Raw genomic sequence first — 22717 nt, 5'->3', positions numbered from 1 at the left:
CCCTTGCTATAGGTAGCATCAGTGTTTGACCCAGCTGAATGTCCTTCACTGGGCCTTGCACAGTCCTTGGCATACAGTAGGTGCTCACTAGTGCAGAAACGATAGTTGGGTATTTGGATGGATGAGTGGTTGTAGTGATGGAGCGTGGATAGGTGGATGGGTTAGAGGAGAGGCCGCTCCTGGGAATGTTTCTTTCTAGTCCTCTGGGCTCTTGGACCATGCTCCATTCTTTTTCTTTTTCTTTTAAGATTTATTTTTTATTTCTCTCCCCTTCCCTGCACCCTCCCCCTGCAGTTGTCTGCTCTCTGTGTCCATTCACTGTGTGTTCTTCTCTTTCTGCTTGTATTCTAATCAGTGGCACCAGGAATCTGTGCCTCTTTTTGTTGCGTCATCCCTCCATGTGTGCAGCGCCACTCCTGGCAGGTTGCACTTTTTTTACTCTGGGCAACTCTCCTTATGGGGTGCATTCCTTATGCGTGGGGCTCCCCTATGCAGGGGACACCCCTGCATGACATAGCACTCCTCGCACACATCAGCTCTGAGCAGGGGCCAGCTCATCACACAGGTCAGGAGTCCCCAGGTTTGAACCCTGGAACCTTCCATGTGGTAAGCGGATGCTCTATCCATTGAGCCAAATCCGGTTCCCTGCTCCATCCTCTCGATTGCACACCCCCTTTCTCCTTCTCCTTCTCCCTTCTCCTTCAGCTTGGCCTCCTCTAAATCCTGATCCTCTTCTCCTTGATCTAAGGGTTGTGCCTGGCTTTTGTGGAAAGTGGCTTCAACATATCAAAGGCAAATGAAAATGCAAATGGCAGCTTCGACTATGGCATATTCCAGATCAACAGCCACTACTGGGGCAACCACTACCGGAGTCATTCAGAAAACCTTTGCCATGTGGACTATCAAGGTCTGACCAGGGTTCCAGGGTGCGAGAGATGAGAGGGAAGACCCAGTTCTACTCACAGATCTTCTCTTCCCACCTACAGTCTGAGAATGCCCCCCAAAGGGGAGGGCCAAAGAATCAGGACATCTTTCACTGAGCAGTGGGTTATGCCTGTCCAGTTAGGAGATTCTGCGGCATCCTCAAGCAGGCTCCAGAAAGGCTACGCACCACCACCGGTAGCAGAACAGAGGCAGTAGCCAACCAGTTAAGAGTAGATCATGTATTAAGCACCTTGCAGGCATAGCTCACTTCATCCTCTCAACTTTCCATGCAGTAGAAACTATTATGATTCCCACTTTACAGATGAGCAAACCAAGGCTCCTGGACAGAACCAGTACTTAATACCAGACAGCAGCCTTGAAGCACAGCTGTAACCACTAAGTAGAACTGTCTTCAGCTAACGGCCCAACCAAAAGCCAAGTGCATGCTTCCCACCTCCGAGCTGATCCAGGAGGTTTGACAGAATCCATGCTTCCCTGTTCCCCACCCAGCTCCTGCATACTCTAACATCCCTGGGCTCCTTGTCTAGAGAGTCCACTTATTAGGCAGGACTTTTACTTTGGCCAGTGTGCTGCCTGTTTTGGCATTTCCTCTCCCTAGGACCACCCCCAAAGTTTGGGAGAACCACCATCTTCCCTGGCTAGGAAGTATGGTAATGAACAGGCTTAAATCTCAGCCTTCTTCCCCCACCAGCCTGGATGCCCAACCCCCACCAGCCACTGCAAGGATGTTTAAATGGGCCCCTGGGAGGGAGACCTTGCCTAATCTGGAAGCGCCCAGCCTCATGGTGGCAGGTACCTATGCAGGAAGACCAGTTTCTGCCTCAGCCTTTGGGACTCTCTGTGCTCTCAATTATTCCCTTTCTCCCTTTCAGAACTGCTGAACTCCAATCTTCTCTCAGCCATCAACTATGCCAAAAGGATTGTGTCTGAAGGAGGGGGAATGAACTGGTGAGGACACTGTGGGACCTAGTTAGCATGCAGAGCCCCAAGGAGGAGGACATGGCAGAGAAAGGGGCAACAGGCAATGACTGGTAGGCACTCCCTTTCACAGTCTAGAAAAAAAATGTGTGGCCTGCAAGGGCTTGAAACTCTGAGTCAGTGAGCCTGGGATCTGTTTTATTTTCTGGTATGTTTAACAAAACTCAGGATTGCAGTAACAGAAACCGACTTGATCTGGCTGGGGGAAATATATTCTGTGAGGACAAGGTGTCTCACACCAGTACAGCTGGGCCTCAGGAAGAGAACAGAACCAGGGCTGGAAACTGCAGCAAGTTTTCCATGGCAGCTTTCTGCTTCTCTTGGTGCATCCGCTTCACCACTCTCTGCAGGCCAGCTTCCTCTGTGCCCCTGTCCACAGAACAAACCGTGGATTCTCCAAGCTTGTGGTCTAAAGTTCTAAACCAGAGACTGGCTAGACTCAGGGTCAGTCCAGGCTCCTGGGATAGAGAATCTGACTGGTTGAGCTTGAACCAGTTGTTCCCCACCTCAGTCCGCTCAGCTGTGGGTGTGGAAGGAGATGAGGAATACTTTCATGGCTGCCACTAGGGCCCTCTCTCCATTATTGGCTGCAAAATTTTCTGTAAATGAATGTGCTGCTCATCATCCAGGCAGACACCCCAAATCTGTCAGCTCACCAATTATGGACCTTGGGATGGTTACTTAACTTTTCTGAACTTCAGACTGAATATACAGATTTGCTCTGGCTGCCTCCAAAGGTGACCATGAGGATTGAAAGAATTAAGGGCCTTGCACTCTCTGAAACATCATGATAATTAAGGGAGCTTGTTGATTTTAGGGCTGATATTTTTGTAGGAGAGTCAATGGTTGCACCTTGGATTTCTAAAGTAACAGTCCTGTAACACAGTGCTTTCCCCCTTCAGAGGGAGAAAAGGGTTTGAAATGTGGAAACATAATGAACGGGGGAAGAAGACAAACAGCAGGGATGAGGGAAATTTGAAGGAAGAACCGAGGACAGACCAGAGAGCTAGGAATGAAGGGGATTCTGGAAGTTGTTCTGCATGGAAAATTCATCACAAGCTAGGTTATATGTGTGGAGAAAGAAGCTACTAAGTGGGAAGCAAGAACGGCATCTCTTTTCTCCACAGGTAGAATGGAAGCTGCACTGCTTAGGCCGGCTACTCACCTACTGGATGACAGGATGTCACCTGTGATGAAACAAGGGCACAGGCCTGAGGCAGAGTCATTCCAGGACTCTTTTCCTCAAGTGGAGCTTCTTTGTTTCTTCTTCCTCTTGCCTCCCCTTCCTGTTATCTTCTTCCTTTCCCATTTACGAATAAATTTTCTTCCTTTCTAACTTCCAAATTGACCAGAGCACCAGGAATAAATGGTTCTCTTGGACTTCCTTCTTGTTCTCACCCAGGCCCAGGCCTCAGGTTCCTGACTGCCATTTGCAAACCAAGGGGACCACAATAAAATTTCTATAATTTTTGAATTATTAAAGCATTCCCTGCGCAAAGAATGTGTTAATGTAGACGTGAATTCAACATACATTTGGTGCCGAATATGGTAGAAATGTACTAAGAAGGAAGATAAAACATAACTATAGTTCTTTAAGCATTCATAATCTAGGTGAAGAAGCAGAGATATACACGACTAATTACAATGGATAATGAAATGACTAGTAAAATCTAATATTGGTTTGATAGTTTTGTGATCTGAGTAATTCTTCAGAAGAAGATAATGAGTTGAGCTAAGGATCTGATTTTGAGATGGAGAAAGTCATGATGGGATGAGGAAAATGGAGCCAATATTTTGGAGTGTTGTGGGAGAATGGGCTAGAATCTAGATTTTTTAGAATGGACTCACTGGAGAGGAATCAGTTTTCTCAGAGTATGCTGAGGTGGAATACAACTCGGTTTTAGACAAAGACAAAGGCAGAAAAGGGGCAGTTGGAGGAATTTCCTTCTCATATCCATCATTAGCAGTGTCTGAACAAACTGGGATATCAGCTTGGGCTACTCATGACCTTACCTTTGGGCCTCAACTAAACTTCAGCTGTAAAATGAGAAGTTTTACTTCTCAGCGGGTCCCAGACTTTTCCATTCACAGGTCAGTAAAATAAACAAGAAAATAAGACCATGGTAAGATTTCCTAATTATTTTACTGCCCCATAAGAGTAGTAATCAAAACAACAATCACCTATTTATCAGTATTTCTTCATAAAAGAAAAAAAAGTGTATCACCAAAATTTTAAGGAGGTCATAATCATAGGATAAAAAAATGGAATCGATTTTGCTTTATGAACTATTTTTAAAACTGATGACCTTTTTCTTATTTCTGAAATAAGTTTTTTCTGAAAACTAGTGAAAACTTCATCATAGACCATGTCTTAGTTCGATAAAGGGCTGCTTACGCAAAGTACCAGAAATGGGTTGGCTTTTATCACGGGAATTTGATTAGGGGAAAACCTTACAGTTCCAAGGCCATTTCTTAGAATCCACAAGAGGCATGTCTGCAAGGACCCTTCTGGCTCTGACAGTCTAGGATGAAGAGAAAGTCTTCCGATCCACACGGGTTCCCTCTCAGCATGTTACTCTGCCAAACAGCCCACTCAGGACGCCTAGAATGTTCCTTCTCGTAGCACCACCAGCTTCAATTTTTTTTTTTTTTTAAATAGTATGAGATTTATTTTATTTATTTATTTATTTTTTATTGACTTTGTAATAATATTACATTAAAAATATATATATATATGAGGTCCCATTCAACCCCACCACCCCCACCCCACCTCTCCCCCCCCAGCAACACTCATTCCCATCATCATGACACATCCATTGCATTTGGTAAGTACATCTTTGGGCACCTCTGCACCTCATGGTCAATGGTCCACATCATGGCCCATACTCTCCCCCATTCCATCCAGTGGGCCCTGTGAGGATTTACAATGTCCGGTGATTGCCCCTGAAGCACCATCCAGGGCAACTCCATGTCCCAAAGACGCCTCCACCTCTCATCTCTTCCTGCCTTTCCCCATACCCATCAGTCACCATGTCCACTTTTCCCAATCCAATGCCACCTTTTCTATGTGGACATTGGACAGCTTCAATTTAAAGGCCTTACTTGGACCCCCTTTTTGGTTTTCCAAATTCATGGAAAATAAACCTCCCGCATCATCCCATACCACACACACACACATATACAGTTTGCAGCAACTCAACAGGACTCTCGGAATTCTTTTTAAGGACTTCATGCCAGACGTTTAATGGTTTAGTGAATTATACCTTGATTTGCATATTTAAAACTCCTGAGAACACTCTAGAGTCAAAGAACTGTATCATGTAGTGGCCATTTCTGACACCGCTCCTGGAAAACTTTTCAAAGGTCAGGAACGAGTACTACCTAACACTAGTCTCCTAGGCCTCTCCCTTCTCCAGAGGAGAATATGAAGCCGGCCTCCATAAAGGGTCTGTCCGTCCCCTTTGATCCTATAAACCCGCCCTTAGATGCTACCCTGAAAATAACAGCTTAATAAAAGCACTAAACTCTGTGAAACTCGGGGGGTGGGGGGAGGATGGGAACTAGACGCCGACGTCAGCCAGCGGAGGGAGCTGAGAACCCGCCGGGAGCCGCTCACGCCCCGCCCACGCCGGGCTAGCCCCACCCCTCGCGCCGGCTTCCTTTAAAACTTCGCGGGCGCGCCCTGCGCAGGCGCATTGCTGCTTGAGTCTCAGCCACGCACGCGCAGTAGCGATGACATGGCAGAGTTGGTTCCTTTCGCGGTTCCCTCCGAGGGTGATAAAACCTTGCTGGTGTGGGAGCTGAGCTCTGGGCCCACGACCGAGGCCTTGCATGTGAGCCGGGGCCAGGGTGGAGGGAGGGTAGAAGAAAGCCTGGTGCTGGGAGTCCGGGAGTACTGCCTTGGCACTTTCACCCGTGCTCATTACTTCCCATTTCCTCCCCCGCCTGTGATCTCCGTCACTTTCAGGCCGCGTTGAATGCACGGGAAGAGGAACATTAGTTCTAGAGGGTGTCCCAGCATTTAACTAGCCCCAGCATAGTTTACAGAGACGCGGAGAGGTAACTTAACCAGCACATGCTACCTTCTAACGCTTCTCAGGTTTTAGGAGCTGAGAGGAAAACTTATTCGTGAAACGACAGGTGTTTTGGCTTGTACCCTTTGTGGCGAATTGCTTGGGGAATTTAAGGGAATATGCGGTTTTGTTTCTTAGGTGTGACCTTCCATGCACTTACTCGGTGTGGGACCACCCCACAGCATTCTCTGTTCACAGTGTTCTCCCAGTTTGGCCTTCTGTATTCAATCCGTGTCTTCCCAAATGCTGCGGTGGCTGGTCCTGGTTACTATGCCTTCATCAAGTTTTATTCAGCAAGGGATGCTCACAGAGTCCAAAAGGCATGCGACCAGAAGCTGCTTTTTCAGAAATCTCCAGTGAAGGTGGGTCTGAACGTGGAATTCCTAGCCCCACTGGAATGAAGTGTGAATTCATTGATTTACAAAATGCTTTCAGATGTGTTACCACACTGATCCTCCACTCTCCTATTTCTTTTAGATGAAGGGATTCAAGATGGTTAATTGTTGGAGCTAGAGGTCAAATAGAAATTTACTGATGCTAAACCCCAGGTCATTCTATACTGACCCTAAATTTGGGAAATTTTCAAGAGTCTTGCTTATGTTTACTTCATGTGGGTTTAAAGTGTTTGATAGTGACTCTTTTAGCAGTTACGTGGCATAAAGAATGTTTTGTCATCATCATCATCATCATCATTACTATTCAGAACCCTCTTCAGTTTCCAGAAAATAGACAAAACATATTTTAATGCACTGTAGAAACCATATTCCATATCAACATGCCCATCATTTTCACTTTCCCAGAGTCCCAGAACTATATATCATTACATGCCTCAATGTCTCAGTTAAACCACCTTTCCTTTTTAAGAACAATTCAGTTTCTCTAAATGAGTGAGGCTTAATTTTCCCAAAAGGCTTATAATTGTATGTCTTTGATTGGCTCTTTGATTCTTTCCACTGGCCTTGTTGCCTCTTCTTGTCCATCTTCCTTTCCTCTTTGATTTAACCTTAATCTTATTTGAGAACTCTCCTTAGAGTTACTCCAGGTATAAAACTTCCCCTTCTATATCCTGTTCAACACCTTCTTCAATCCTGGCTTTACTCCCTGTGAATGAAATGATTACCTGTCAGATGTTCTTTAATTTGCAAACTAGGATCTTCCTGCTTGTAACCTATGATCATCTCATGTAGCTACTCAGATATTACAGATGCTACTGCAAAGATTATGAAAAGTTTACATGGTATCAATTTGTAAATAATGAGTTTTTAGTGCTCTTTGGACATTAAAACCCCTTCATACACTTTAGGATTTCAGATTTTCACAGCATAAAGCCTGTCAATGATAGAGTGCTAAGGAAATGCTCTACAACTCAAAATATAGATGAGAGGAAAGGGTGTTCATGTCAGATTGATTGAGTGATTGAATGCAAATTTTGGGTTGCTATCCCCCAAATTGCTGTCTAGTTTAATTCAATTGTTCTTTTATACTTTACCAAATCCACATAGTTCCTACCTTTTTGCCTTTTATAACTACAGAAAAGAAAAATAACATTTGAAAATAAAATCAAGGGAAGTCCTGAGGTGTTGGGAGCGTGCCCGCCATTTTGTGGACCGCCCCACACCAGCAGAAAATATGGCAGGCGGCATGATTCAGCACTGTTTCCCCCTGCTTCCTGCCCTCTCCCCGCCCCTTTTTCCCCCCGGAGCCCTTTCCAAGCCATATAAGGTCTTGTTCCAGCCCTGACCAATCCCCTTGCAACACGAATGCTTAAGACGCTATATAAGCTTGCTCTGTACAAAAAGAATAAACGGAAGAAGACGACACACCATGGTGCGGCTCTGAGTGGTTCTTCCCCGCCATCTGCCTACTCCCTCTCTCGGGTACCCTGTTGTCCTCGTGGTCTCTGTACATCCGCTGGTGGGGCAGGAGAGCACAGGTGGCGCCCAGCGTGGGGCCCAAGCACGAGGGGTTCAGTGAGGCAGCTCCCGAAAGCTGAGAGTTGCGGAGCAGCAGCTGAGGTAACGCCATCAGCGGTGCCGGGTAAGTAGAGTTGCGGAGCAGCGAGAGTACAGGCAGCAATATGGGGCAGGCGCTAAGCGAGCACGACCTTTTTATCCAAGGGTTGAAAGATGCCTTGGTGGCAAGGGGGGTGAAAGTCAAAGATCGGGAGTTGGCGATCGTTCTTCACGTTTCTGAAAGAGGTCTGTCCCTGGTTTCCTAATGAGGGTACCATAGATGAACGAGTGTGGCGTAGGGTTGGGGATGCCCTACAGGATTTTTACAATACCCTTGGTCCTGGTCGAGTCCCGGTCAGCGCCTTTTTTCACTGGAATGCCAACCAAGACCTCCTGGCAGTCCGTCACTGTAGCAAGGCCACTGCCCGTGTTATTGCGCGGGGAGAAGAGGCCCTTCGGGCTGGCTCTCGCCCACCCTCGGTGGCCTTGGCTCCCCCCGTGGAGGGCGAGCCCATGTCCCCCACCGCGGACAGTGAACCTGAGACGGCGAAGACTTAAACAAAGAGGTTGGAGGCTTTTGACCGCTCCTCAGAGTGTAGCAAAAGAGGAGGGTCTACTTCGGAGTCTAACTCCGGGGAGTCCGATTCTGAGGGCATATCCGCCCCTCTGCCAGCCAACCATTTGTTTCCCCCGCCCCATGCCCCCTCCGCACCCCCAGAGGATCCCAATTCGGACCTCAGGCTCCGGCTCGCCCAGCCGCGTGACCGCGTGGCTCTGCATTCTCAGTGCCGCCATCTTTCTTCCCGTCTCGTCTCCCCTCCCCCAACAGGGGCCAGTCGGAGCCAGTCCCAGCTCTGCACCGCTTTGACCAAGCGGCTCTCCTCTAAACCTGCCCCCGCTTCTGCCTTCCCGGTAATAGAGGTCACCTCTTTGGAGGACGAGGGCAGCCAAGCTTCGGAGGGCGGCGGCGCCTCCCGTAAACGGGGCCATTTCATTCCCACTGCCATCTTGCCTTTAAACTAAAAGATCTGAAGAAGCTGAAAACTGCAGCGAGCACCTACGGTCCCACTGCCCCCTATACTCTCTTGGTCTTAGATAGTCTCACCAACAATTGGCTTACTCCCAATGACTGGACTACGCTCACTCGTGCAGCCCTGTCGCCCGGTGACACCCTTTTGTGGAGGGTGGAGTACGAGGTTTTTTGCAAAGACGCGGCCGCTCGTAACCGAGAAACAGGCCAGAATGACACCCGTGATATGCTCTTGGGGACAGGCGACTATGAGTCTACGTTGGAACAGGCGGAATATCTGGCCTCCCTATATGACCAAATCCGCATGGCCGCTCTTAAAGCCTGGCGCAGGCTGCCTACCAAAGGCTAGCCCCTCACTTCCATCACTTCGGTGCGCCAAAACCCCGAGGAGCCCTTTTCGGACTATGTCGGTCGCCTGAGAGTAGTGGCCGAGCGCCTGTTTGGCGAGGCCACAGATTCTGATTTTCTCAAGCAGCTGCCTTTGAAATGCTATCCCGGGCCTGTCAAGATGCCTTGCGCCCACACAAAACTTCCGAGTCTCTCTCCGGATATATCCGGCTGTGCGCAGACGTCACGCCTGCAAAGCAGCAGGCGCAGGTTTTTGCCGCTGCTCTACAAAACCAGGGGGAGGTGCTTGCGGCTGCTCTTCGCTCCGTCTTCCGCCGCCAACTTACCCGCTCAAAACCGCCCCCCGTGGAGCTGTTTTGGTTGTGGAGCACCTGATCACTTGGTGCGTAGTTGCCCGCGTCGCCCCTCTGACCCCCCCATTGGTGCCCCTACCCCCTGTGGCAAGAAGGTCCCTCCCTACTGGCCTGCCTAATAATTGCCCTAGATGCCACAGGGGTAGGCACTGGGCCAACGAGTGCTGGTCAAAACGGATGTTGACGGTCACCCACTCCCTCCCCTACAGGGAAACGGGAGGAGGGGGCCAGCCCCAGGCCCCCACAAACAACCGGGGCAGTCCAGGCCTCAAACCTCCATCCTTCCTCCACCTCCAGCGGGGCTACCCCTGGGAGCGCAGGATTGGACCTCTGTACCACCTCCCACACGGTACTAACGCCCCCTATGGGAGTTCAGCCTCTAGTTACGGGTATCTTCGGTCCTCTGCCGTCCCGGCTGTGTTGGCCTTATCCTCGGTTGAGAATCCTCTGCCCTCTCGGGCCTCCACATTACACCCGGGGTTGTGGATGCTGATTTTACTGGTGAGATCAAGATTCTGGCCTCTGCTCTAAAGAGTGTCCTTTCCTTCCCCACCGGCACGCGCATAGCTCAACTTCTTCTGCTCCCCCTAGTGCCTTCTCCCAACTCCTCTGCTGGTTCACATAGAGGCGATCAGGCTTTAGGCGGGGCGCTGACGTTTTTTTGAGCTCAGACAATCACCCGTTCTAAGCCCATGCTAACCATACGCCGTAAGGCCGTGCATTCGAGGGCCTTATTGATACAGGGGGCGGATGTTACCATTCTTCAAAAGGCGCAATGGCCCCCTGTGTGGCCACTCACCCCCTCAGCCACTCACTTACAAGGCATTGGACAGTCCTCACCCCCGGAACAGAGTTCCCAACTCGTTTCCTGGGAAGATGGCGAGGGACACCGAGGACACATAAAACCTTACGTCCTCCCTCACATCCCCTTCAACGTTTGGGGGCAGAGACCTCCTCGCTCAACTGGGAACTGTGATCGGGAGCCCTAGTCCGATAGTCACCGCTCAAATGCTAAACCAGGGGCTTCAAGCCTGGGAAGGGCCTTGGAAGAACCAAATCAGGTGCCTTGAACCCATCTCTGCTACCCCACGCTCTAATCGCGCAGGTTTGGGGTATTTTTCCTAGGGACTGACCCTCCTGTGTCACGCTCTTACCCACCCCACACTACGGGGTCAATCCCTGGGGGCTTCTCCCCAACGCTCTTTGGCAAATGGATGTAACCCACATCCAAGACTTCGGGAATCTTAAGTACGTACATGTTACCGTTGATACGTTCAGCGGTTCGCGACTCTCCAGACAGGTGAGGCTGGTAAGCACGTAGTCGCGCATGTACTACCTGCCATGTCCCTCCTGGGCTCCCCGCGCCAGGTTAAGACAGATAATGGCCCCGGTTACACCGGTTGTGTCTTTACTACCTTCTGCCGATGTCTTAACATTACCCACATCACTGGCATCCCGTACAACCCCCAGGGCCAAGGCATTGTTGAAAGGGCACACTTATCTCTAAAGCACACTATTCATAAAGTAAAGAATGGTGAGTGGTGCGACGGTTTGCTCGGTCGGTAGAGGTGGGGTCTGGCTGCGGACGAGGGGTCGGTCCAGCTCAGGACGAGGGGTCGGTCCCGCTTGGGATGAGGGATCGGTCCCGCTTGGGACGAGGGGTCGGTCCGGCAGCAGACGAGGGGTCGGTCTCACAGGGGTTGCGCGGTTCGGCTGACGGGGTTGCCCGGCGAAGCCGGTGACAAGGGGGTCGCCCAGAGAAGCAGGCGACGAACTGGGGACAAGGGAGGCCAGGCCCTTGTTGGGGGCTCTCAGGACTGGAGGGCACACAGCAGAAGAACTACCACGGAGACAAGGTAAACACGCAGGTCCAACTTTATTGAGGGAGAGGCAACAGTTTTATAGGGGCTGGGGAAGGCTGATTGGTCGAAGCCATGCCCTGCTCTGATTGGTTGCCGGAGAAAGGTCAGTGGGAGGTACTGGACGGGGGAGGGGTGGTGGTTAGGGATTGGCTGTTGCTGTTGCTGGGGGAAGTGGCAGGGTTTAGGGATTGGTGGCTGCTGTTGCTGGGGTAGAGGGCAGACTTGAGTTTCCCGCCCACGCCTGGCTGTTGCTGCTGTCGGGGGGAGGGGAAAAGGCGGACTGGAATCTTCCGCCCTGCGCCTGCGCAGGGAGAAAGAAGAAGAAGGGTGTTGCCTCATAAGGCATCGTGTGGCGCTATCCGGGAGGAGGGGCGGCCGCGGAAGCATGGCTGCCGAGAAGGGGAGACCCGAGGGCACTCTGCGCCCATGCCGAGCTCCCTTCAGGGGTGGTGGTGAGTCCGACCAGCCACCCTATTATGGGGGCAGCGGCTTGGAATTAGGCCTACCGCGGCCGCTCCCCCGCCAGGCCAGCAAACCACACTTCAGCCCGAGGGGTGACCGCAGAGTGGTACCCCGTCAGGGGATCCCCTCGGAACTTACTAAACCACGCTCTCTTTATTCTAAATTTTCTAACCTTAGACCAGAGTGGCCACTCAGCCGCTGACTGCTTCTGGCATTCTGGTACCATGACACAACACGCCACAGTCCGGGGGAGGGACCCTCTAGATAATTCCTGGCATGGTCCTGACCCTGTCCTTATCTGGGGCAGAGGATCAGTGTGCGTCTACTCCCAAGAACTAGAAGCCGCGCGGTGGCTACCCGAGAGACTGGTCAAACAAGTTAACCAACCCAGGGAACAGAGTCACCCACCCTGAGGTCTCCCCTTCTGCTTTCTTGCAGGGAAAGGAAGATTATGTTTATGGAGGCCACCCACGTCCTGGGGGTCCTGCTCATGCAGGCCATCTCCTCCTTAGCAAAGCGACCGGTAACTCAAGATTTCTATACCGCCACCTTCACCGTTCATGCTTCCGCCACCAATCCTGCGGCGCACGACGGGAAGATTATTGCCACTCATCATTGCGGAAAGAATGCAGCAGATCTCCGCTCAAGTCATGTTCCTCACCACTGCCCGACAATATCAGCGCATTTCCGCCCCTGGGTCCGACTACCGAGACGTTGCCGCCCCCGTCGCAGAATCGGCTGTCTAGCGGACCGCTCTTTCCCTTCCCTTTGCCCCTACTCCCCCAACCTTAATAAAAGCAGTGCCTATAGTGTAAGGAAAGCCGCCAGCCCGACGTCTCCTTAGCAATATGGCCCCCTCCCAGGCTCATGGACACCAGAATTGTCCTCGGGGTCACTGGGCAAAATGCATCTCCAGCTGGCAGCCAGAGACGGGTAAGATCTCCTGGGAGACAACCTAAGACAGGCGCAGCTGTACGGCCTAGGTAGAGGTCAGTTAGCAGCCCAAAACAGGTGATAAGGCCCAGAAGGCTGCCAAAAAGGAGAGGTGTAATCCATACAGCTCTCAGGGTGCTGAGGGCAGCCTAGATCAGGCGCTACTGTAAGGCCACAGAGAATTCTGCATTTGTCCATGCACACCCCCCACGGTCATGGTCATTGAGGTGCTAGGCCGGCTAGCCAATGACGGGCAACTGGACTGACCCATCAGTCAACCTAAGACAGGGACATGGCCTTTTGCTGCCATGGCTCCCCGATGACGGGTAAGACTGATCGCATACCGGGTAAGGCAAATCCCTTACCGGGTGCAGCCTCGACCTAAGACAGGCACAGTCTCCCTCCTTTCTGTTATCACACGAGCCTGTTTCTAATAAAACTAAAAAGGGGGACCTGTTGGGGGCGCGCCTGCCATTTTGCGGACTGCCCCACACCAGCAGAAAAAATGGCGGGCGGCATGATTCAGCACTGTTTCCCCCTGCTTCCTGCCCTCTCCCCGCCCCTTTTTCCCCTGGAGCCCTTTCCAAGCCATATAAGGTCTTGTTCCAGCCCTGACCAATCCCCTCGCAACACGAATGCTTAAGACGCTATATAAGCTTGCTCTGTACAAAAAGAATAAATGGAAGAAGATGACACACCATGGTGCGGCTCTGAGTGGTTCTTCCCCACCATCTGACCACTCCCTCTCTCGGGTACCCTGTTGTCCTCGTGGTCTCCGTACACCCGCTGGCGGGGCAGGAGAGCACACTGAGGCACCTGAGAGACTTTTTTCTCAGCAGCAAGAAGGAAAATGGTTTCCAGTCTGAATTGTGGCAAGGTTATCCAAGGTCCCACTATCTCCACTGCTTAGGAACTCCCAGCCCTTCTGAAGTTCTCTGTCCAGAAAAGCTTCACAATGACTCACTGTACAGGCCAGCCTCTGCTGCACTCCATATTAAAAAAGTGGTCTTCATTTCTCCTTCCTAGCAAGCAGGTTCAGGTGGGAAAAGTAATTTTTAAAAAAAATTTACTCATTCTTTCATTCATTCAGTAAACAGACAATCCCTTGTTATATGCCAAGAACTGTGCTTGTTGAGAATGAGAAAAGAATAAGATGTGGTACCCTCAGGCTCTTAAGGAACTTATAAACTAGTAATAGAGATGTATAAACAAATTAATAAAGAATAATGCTTTGAGAATCAGATGTGGCTCAAGCAATTGGGCTCCCATCTACCATATAGGAGGTCCTGGGTTCGATACCAAGGGCCTCCTGGAAAAGGCAAGCTGGCTCATGTGCAAGCTGGCCCACGTGGAGTGCTGGCCTGCGTGAGGGCTGGCCTGCACAGAGTATTGACCTGCGCAGGAGTGCTGCCCAACGCAGGAGTGCTGGCCCATGTGGAGAGCTGGCGCAGCAAGATGACACAACAAAAAGAGACACAGGAGAGAGATAATAAGAGATGGAGCAGATCATCTCAGGGCGCTGAGGTGTAGTAAGAGAATGATCGCCTCTCTCCCACTCTGGAAGGTCCCAGGATCAGTTCCTGTTGCCACCTAATGAGAATACAAACAGACACAGAAGAACAGAGCAGACAATGGGGGAGGGGGGGAATAAAAATAAATAAATCTTTAAAAAAATGCTTTATTTCGGCAAGTGGATTTGGCTCAACTTATAGAGCCTCTGCCTGCCATATGGGAGGCCCAGGGTTCAAATCCTGGGCCTTCTGACCCATGTGGTGAGCTGGCCCATGTGCAGTACTGATGTGTGCAAGGAATGCTGTGCCACGCAGGGGTGTCCCCTGTGTAGGGGAGCCTTACATGCAAGGAGTGCACCCCTGCAAGGAGAGCTGCCCCACGCGAAGAAAGTGCAGGCTGCCCAGGAGTGGTGCCGCACACGGAGAGCTGACACAGCAAGGTGACGCAATAAAAAGAGACACAGATTCACGGTACCACTGACAAGAATGCAAGTGGACACAGAAGAACACACAGCGAATGGACACAGAGCAGACAACCATGGGTTGGGGGGAGGGAAGGGGAGAGAAATAAATAAATAATGCTTTATTTGTATTGTTTGAAATTTTACAATAAATATATTCATATACTTCTATTTAAAAATGAAATAGACTCTTAAGAAATAACTAGTGGGGAGCAGATGTAGCTCAAGTAGTTGAGCACCTGCTTCCCATGTACAAGGTCCTGGGCTCAATCCCCAGTACCTCCTAAAAGGAAAGAACAAGTGATATAAGAAATACACCGTAAAGTGTAAATTAGTTAGAGAATTAACACTGGAGTTATTTACATTCTCATAGAAGAGCTTGCTAATGGAAGTGAACGTCTCATTGTTGCTAGTCATGTGTATAGAGGTGTGTGTGTGTTCCTTCTTCTAATAGGGGTTAGTAACTTGGGGAGAGGGTTGCTGCAGATTGAGGTCCTATCTTGGCAGTGGGTCCGTCTTACCTGCTTTTCAAGTCGTATTATCAGGCCAGAGCTCCTGGATGGGAAGACTTAAACCTTCCCCTCTCTCTCTCCCACTCCCCTCCCTCATAACCTTTAATCTGCTTTCTGTCTCTAGAAATTTGCTATTTCTCCTCATCTCTTGTAGATATTACCATAGACTTTTTGTCCATATTATCTTGCTTATTTCACTGAACATAAATGTTTTTGAATTTCTTCCATGTTGCAGCATGCTTCATAACTTCTTTCTTATGACTAAAATTTCATTGTGCGAATGTTCTACATTTTTTTTATCCATTTATTTGTTGATGGACACTTGGTTGTCTGTACCTTTTGGCTATTGTGAATAATGATGCTAAAAACGTTTGGGTAAAGTATTCTTTTGCGGCCCTATTTTCACTCTCTTTGGGTAAATACCTAGCAGTGGGATTCTGGGTCAAATGGTAATTATATGTTTAATTTCTTGAGGAAATTCCATATTCCTTTCACAGTGAGAAGAGGCTGCACTATTTTATATTCCCACCAGCAATGCACTGGAATTCCACATTTCTCCACATACCCTCCAACACTTATTTTCCTTTTTTTTTTTTTTTTAAATAATACCCATCTTTGTGTGTGTGAAGTATATCTTGTTCTGGTTTTAATTTACATTTTCCTAAATGGCTACTAGTGTTGAACATCTTTTTGTGTGTTTATTAGCCATTTGTATATCTTCTTTGGAGAAACATCTATTCAAGGTCCTTTGCCCATTTTTTATAGAGGAATACACATACCTCTATACATATCATTCGCAAGCAAAACAATTAAAAGTTCACTTTTATTAGCAAATGCCCATGTTTGTCTTCTTTTTGCACAATTTTACTTTCTTTGTTCCTATAATTTGCTTCTGCAGGCTTCCTTGCTTGCTTTCATCATCACTGTTCACCACCATAGAGCAGGGAAACCTTCCTATTAAACAGAGACCCTGGAAAGATGCAGAAAAGTACTCTAGCTTAATAATAGTAAACAACATTTATGTCGGACTTACTATGAACTCTAGTACTTAAAACGTTCTGTCTTCACAATCCTCTGAATTGGTATGGATAAATCTCAGGTGTATCCAAACTAAAGTCTCTGTGGCAGGCTGTGATACTTGTTGGTCTATTTCTTGTGTCGTTAGGTTCGTTTCGGCACCAGATGTATGGCTTTTCAACATCAGGCCCTTGCCCTAAATAGCTCCCGATGGCAAGAACTAGCAAATTACTACTTTGGTTTCAATGGATGGTCAAAGAGGATCATCAAGGTAAACTTTGTAGGTTTTCTTTAACCAGACTTTAATTCAATACTCTGCAAAGTCCTAGACTTTAGAGAGTAGGATTGAATTGGGTTGGGGGAGGAGATGTGGGAGATCTCCTACTATGAGAGGATAATAAGAAATATCTCAGCATTGGCCTGCTGCCTAGAGGTAACCTATAATTTCAGTGACTTGGATGATGGTGTCTATAATTTTCCCCCCAGTTTTTATATAGTATATAAAAAGAAGTGGTTGTCTTCAGTAATTCATTCACAAATCTTACTCAGTTTTAAAGCTATAGGATACTTCAACTATTAGCTGAGGTTCATGGTGTTTAGTTTTCATTTCTAATAACAAAACATTTTAAAGTCTACGTTGGGATCCTTGAAAGGAAATTTAATTCAGAATCCTAATAGCTTCAGGATCTTTCTGACCTTGAAGAAAGAGAAAATGAAGATATCACGGTACCACCTCCAAAGCAAAGCCTGAAGTTCTTCTGTGCTTTGAAGTGGTGCTGCCAGCACACGGGTGCAGGAGTCCTGGAGTTGGCATGGCCCAGGAGCCTTTGCACGAGCAGGAGGAAGGTCTGTTTCCAGGATGGGTTGGGGTGGAGTATGGGGGTGAGGGGCGGGGAGTGGTGGGCATGGGGACCCTCTCATTTTTTCTTTCTTAAACTCATCTTTTCAGGTGTATCATCAGACCATCTACTTACCAAACTCTGCCTTGGGCCTTTCAATACGGGTTTTTTACCTTAATCCTTAGGCAGTACCTGACAGAACCTTTCATTAAAAGTTTAGAGCCGACCTCCTGCCAAGAAGCTTGGGGAGGGGAATAATGTTTTTCAAGCTTTTGGTTAAGAACTTGCTTTGTACTAAAAGAGCCCTTCACATACAGATCTCTTGCAACCTTCAGTTACCCGAACAAAATCATCTAAAAACCTATATAAGCATGTAAACTTTCAGTCCTTTGCCTCCTATGGAAGAGCTTTATCAGAAGCAGTCCAGTATAGTTACCCTGAGCAGTACGCAAATTGGTTCTGATTTTTTTCTAGAATACATGGCACTCAAGCCTAAGAGTTTAAGTCAGAGGCAGGACTGTTAGCAAGTGGAGTGGACTGGGCTCCAGAGGTGATGCCCAAGGAGGGGCCACATCGTCTGCACCTCCACCAAAGTATCCTGATGTGTGATTCTAGCTCTTGACGTACAAGGGACAAGAGCCCGTAGGAGTGCAGCTTTGTCATTTTGAAATCTGTGGGTGGTGTTAGACATGTGCTAAGTTCCTGGCCTGTGTCTCCCTTCTCATACTTCTGGGACTGCCAGAATAGAGAAGTAAAAATGTACTCTGCCAGGATGTACCTACAACAGAGTCATTCAGCCATACGCTTGTGCTGTGCCTGCCCTTAATCACTAAGATGTGATATAAAAATCGTGGATTTTTATAAACATTTAACAAAAGTCAATTATTCAGATAGGAATTTTAAGTCCTTTTGTTTGGATTGGATCTAGGGCAATTATCTTTCCTTATGAAAAGGAAGACAACCCAGAAGCTTGCCATTCAGAAGGCTTTGTCAGATGCATTCCAGAAACTGTTGATTGTGGTTTTGGGTAAGACTTTCTTGATTGTCTTTGAATACTTAAGTTTCAATGAGAAATCAACTTATTTTGAAAATATGGGTATATATAAAACATTTTAGGTGATACTTTAATTCAGCAAACTCTCTCACAGAAAAAGTCTCAGGTTTGTTTTTCATGACAGCTGTGAGAAAAGTGACAATAAATATTGTGCCCAGTTTATAAATGTAGAATGACTTGCCTCAGTTCAAACAGAAAGTAAGTATTTGATCTTGGTCTTCTTTCTCAAGTGCATGCAGAATGTTATGGTGACCATAAGCTTTGGACACCTGAATTTGAGTCTTAGCTCTATCTCAGAGTTTATATGCATATTCAGGTTTTATAGCCAGAGAGGTGTGAAGGTATTTAATATCTCTAAGCCTCACTTTCTTCATCTGCAAAAATAGGGTTAGTAATACTACCTACCTCGTGTGGATATTTTAAAAGTAAATGATGGGAAGTGGATGTGGCTCAACAGATAGAGCATCTGCCTACCACAGGCGGTCCAAGAGTTCGATACCCAGGGCCTCCTGGCTCATGTAGTGCGCTGGCTCACACACAGTGCTTCTGTGAGCAAGGAATGCCAGCCCATGCAGTGATGTCCCCAAGTAAGGGTGCCCCCCACGCAATGAGTGGCCCCTGCGCAGAAGAGCTGCCCTGCATGAAACCGCAGCCCACCCAGGAGTGGTACCACACACACAGCTGACGCAGCAAGATGACACAACAAAAAGAAATACAGATCCCCAGTGCTGCCTGAAGAGAATACAAGTGCACACAGAAGAATACACAGCGAATGGACACAAAAAAGCAGACAATGGGGGTGGGGGGTAATAAATAAATCTTTAAAAAAATAAAAGTAAATGAGGGGAGCAGATGTGGCTCAGGAGGTTGAGCTCCTGCCTCCCACATGGGAGGTCCTGGGGTTGGTTCCCAGTACCTCCTGAAAGCACAAAAACAAACAACAAGCAAAACAAATGAAAAAACCAGCTCAGGGAAGCCAGTGTGGCTCAGTGATTGAGTGCCAGCTTCCCACATTTGAGGGTACTGGGTTCAATCCCTGGCCCCAGTACTTAAAAAAATAAGTAAATGAGATCAAGAATGTAAAAAGCTTAGAGCCATACCTGGAACATGATAAGTCAAAAAATCTGTTAATATGACTATCAATGTTGTTTTCTTGCTGAAGAGAGAGTTTATAATTTATTATTTCAATAAATTCAATTTCAGTTTCATTTCTGACACCACCTGTGCCTCACCTGGGGATAGGTTTCTTATCTAATAATCAACTGCTTTCACGTGAGCCTATTCACACCCTTCAAAGTGGCTATGATGTTCAGAGGCATTGATTCTGTTCCCATCAGAGTTCTGTAGTGGTATTAGTGTTACAGGCTGTGCCCAGAGGAAACTTTATTAGCAGAGTCTCCAGAGAGAATAGGTCCCCTGCTTCATAGCTCCTGCTTCATCGCTCCTGCAGGCTTAGAGAGTGCAAAATCTTAGCCAAGTCATCAGAAAACCTGATTTGCTTTAAGAGGTGGCCCTGGATTGGTCTCAGCTTCCCAGCCTAGGCAGCCGTTCCAGTGACGTTCTCACTTCCCAGGTCTTCAGGTAGAGTCTCCATCAACTGTCAGCTCTGAGTAACAACTCTGAGTAACAACCAAACCGAATGATTGTGTTCTCTCTCTCTAATATGCTAAGGTATCCCTTGTACACATTCAACTCCTTAGACTAAAAAGACTTGTGGCTTTAGTTTGCCTTTAGGAAAGTTGTTTTGTCTATGAAGTACATTGGGCCAGTTTTGGCCAATAAAGTGCTCAAATGCTCTCTCTCTCTCCAGAGCTTTCTTCACTGTTCTGGTAGACTTGGTTCCCAGTGAATATACTTGCCCCTGGCTTATAATATGAAGTGTCTGCTCTAGTCCAATGATTTCTTTCCCAGTTGTTTTGAACTTGACCCCTACCTAATGCCTGACTATTTAATCATATGATTGAACATTTTTGTTTCCCAGTTTTTACTTCCTATGTCATTCCTAACTTAGCTCCTATGTTTAATGCATTGGTTATCATAAAAAACAAACGTGAAGGGGAGTGGATGTGGCTCAAGCAGTTGGGTGTCCGCCTCCCACATGGGAGGTCCCAGGTTCAGTTCCTGGTGCCTCCAGAAGAAGACGAGTAGATACAATGAGCCAATGCAGCAAGCAGGGAGCTGATATGGCCCAAGTAGCTGAACACTTGCCTCCTGCATGGGAGGTCCCATTTCAGTTCCCAGTGCCTCCTAAAGAATATGAGTGGGCACAGCAAGTAGAGAAAACAAGCAGACACAGCGAGAGGACAACAAGTAGACAGACAAGAGAGCCATCTCAGGGAGGGGAAAAAAAACAAGTGTGAAATGAGGAAACTTCTAGGAAAGATGCTCTTCTGCTTTTAGAAATCAAAAGGATGCATAGGGGAGTGGATGTGGCTCAAGTGGTTGAGCGCCTGCTTCCTTCATGGCAGGCGCCGGGTTCTGTCCCCAGTGCCTCCTAAAAAGATAAAACAAACAGCAAGCAGACAAAAGGTCAGCTCAGGGGAGCCAATGTGGTTTGGTAGTTAAGTGCCAGCTTCCCACAATCGAGGTCCCAGGTTCAATCCCCAGCCCTGGTACGTCAAAAACAAAACAAAACAAAACACAACCAAATAATGCATTATTATTGGGTGTTTCCATTGTATACAGAAAGTTTTAGAATAAGAATAATTATGTATTGATCCTTTAATTTTTTTCAGAAAGTGGTAAAATAGCTCTGGAATACAGACCCAGTGAAGAGATCATAGGTGCCAGAACCGAGGAAGAACTACAGGATTTAGTTCAAGTATGTGGATACATAAAAGATCAAGGGTTATATAAATAGTATAATTCACAACAACCAGCAGGATTTGGAAGACTCCAATATGCACAGTCAGCTCTCTCTCATCCTTAGGGAAATGTGAAACTCTGAAACTGCTTCTGAGTGCAAGGTATTCTGAGCTTTTCCTGAAGCCCCGGCATTTGGCTCTGACCCCTTATTTGAAATTTGGAGGGCAGGGTTGAGGACCCCAGAGTACTCTTACAGTAGTGGACCCAGGAGAGGACTTAGTTTTCCCTTCCAGGACTTAGGGATGCTTGGCTGCTTCAACACAGGCCTTTTAGAACTCCCTTCAAACAGGATCCCAGAGGTTTGGGAACAAAGTAAGTTTCGCCTTAAGTGTGATTATGCCATACTTTTGAAAACTTAATCCTTTCAAATAAGGTATATTACCTAGCTCTTAGCCTCTCGCATGTATCTTCTATGAAATGAAATGTTTTGCTGAAGAAACTTTTTTTGTAACTCAATTATAGGAATTCTCTTAATTAGAGGTTAAAGTGCCAGTCATTTCTAAAAGAAAATGCTCATTATTTACTACCTATGGGATGCTTTCTTTAATATAAGAAAAAAAGGAGCAGGAAAATATGTTTATATGTCAATGGAAACTTAGTTTGGGGGCTGAAGTGTTGATTTTTTAACTTACCCCAGACTTGTGAAGTTTTATTTGGAAGGGGAGAAAGCAGAGAAAGAGAAGGTGCTTCTGTTCTGGAAAAGTATTTGAAGATTTTTCCATGTAAAATCATTACTTTAATTCAATTTAAATAAAACCAGTCAAGGAAACTTCCAAGCTTATCCAAGACTGGACTTTAAGAAGTCTAGACTCCTGTGAAATGAAAGAAAGGGACTCAATATTGAGATATAACGATTTCAGACACCTGAGTATAACCAAAGATCCATCCCTAAATGAAGTCAATCTGGAAATGAATTCATTTGATTCATTTGAAGTCATAACTATTTGCCAAGCCATGTGCTAGGCCCTGGAAATAAGATGAAACCCCTTCTATCTTGGAATTTACCTGCTAGGAGTTGCACTAGCTAATAAACAAAATACAATGATTATAAGAAGGGCTGTAAAGTAAATAACTGAGGTGCTAGTAGTAGTATTAAAAAAAAATGATTTGCTGATTTTATCACCCTAAGTGTCTTCTCCATATGCATATGGAAGGTAGACCTCTGTAAAGTGGGGTTAACCTTTTCTAGATTAATGGCTGTGTTAAGCAAAGATGGGATTGGGGAAGTTTTCCTTTGCCAATGTAAAATGCTGTGCACTCTCCTAGACTCAATTGCCCATCTCCCAAAACCATTCCTACAGAAATTTTGGAGTCATCACTAATTAGTGGTGGCCCCTACCATTTTATTATAGAGTGGATTAATAATCAAATGTGGAATAAAGAGACTACTGAGAAATTGCTACATTAAAAGGTGCTCATTTTGCAGGTCAGTTACTTTCCTTGGAAACAGTACAGCCAAGGCGAGGAAGAATGTCTTTCCGATTTCAGCTTGGAGGAGGAAGAGTTAAGGCTGCCAGAAACA

General features: G+C 47.2%; 1 long non-coding RNA gene across 2 annotated transcripts; it reads left to right on the top strand.

Moving 5' to 3' along the window:
- Positions 1 to 754: 754 nt before the first annotated feature.
- On the top strand, positions 755 to 3267 carry LOC101426732 (uncharacterized). 2 transcript variants are annotated; one of them, XR_009182198.1, is made up of 3 exons: positions 755 to 907; positions 1818 to 1893; positions 3051 to 3267. It is a non-coding gene; the product is annotated as an uncharacterized lncRNA (long non-coding RNA). The 2 variants fall into 2 exon arrangements; XR_011646942.1 differs by having other exon boundaries at positions 1818 to 1976.
- The last annotated feature ends 19450 nt before the right edge of the window (positions 3268 to 22717 follow it).

Source organism: Dasypus novemcinctus, chromosome 21, assembly GCF_030445035.2.
Source record: "Dasypus novemcinctus isolate mDasNov1 chromosome 21, mDasNov1.1.hap2, whole genome shotgun sequence".
NCBI classification, from domain to species: Eukaryota; Metazoa; Chordata; class Mammalia; order Cingulata; family Dasypodidae; genus Dasypus; species Dasypus novemcinctus.
This window is presented reverse-complemented; position numbering and strand designations above follow the sequence as displayed.